General features: G+C 76.1%; 1 protein-coding gene across 1 annotated transcript in view; it reads left to right on the forward strand.

Annotated features, from left to right (window-relative positions):
* Positions 1-267: 267 nt before the first annotated feature.
* Positions 268-335, forward strand: part of Wdr27 (WD repeat domain 27) — a 102,913-nt gene continuing 102,845 nt past the window's right edge. Inside the window, exon 1 of the mRNA XM_013024505.1 lies at positions 268-312. The gene's annotated coding sequence lies outside the window, so the exon portion shown is untranslated. The remainder of the gene's footprint in view (positions 313-335) is intronic.

Below are 335 nucleotides of genomic sequence, written 5' to 3' on the forward strand. Positions count from 1 at the left end.
CCGCGCTGCGGAGAGCCGGCGGCAGGGGGCGGGGCCGGAAGTCAGCGCTCCCGGAAGCGAGGCGCCGCTGGCTTCTCGCGAGAGCGCCGAGGGCGTGGCGCCGGGGCCGCTTCCTCGTAACCATAGAGACGCGCCGTCGCTCCCGAGGGCGGGACGGAGCTGCGGGCTGCTCCGCGCCGCTGAATTCTCGCGAGAACACTGGGGGCGTGGCGTCGGGGCCGATTCCTTGTAACCACAGAGACGCGGCCGTCGCTCCCGAGGGCGGGACGGAGCTGTGGGCCGCTTGTGGCGGCGCGGCGGCTAGGACGGCGGGTAGGCGGGCCGGGGGGACGGCC

Source organism: Dipodomys ordii, unplaced genomic scaffold, assembly GCF_000151885.1.
Source record: "Dipodomys ordii isolate 6190 unplaced genomic scaffold, Dord_2.0 Scaffold77, whole genome shotgun sequence".
In the NCBI taxonomy this organism is placed as follows: Eukaryota; Metazoa; Chordata; class Mammalia; order Rodentia; family Heteromyidae; genus Dipodomys; species Dipodomys ordii.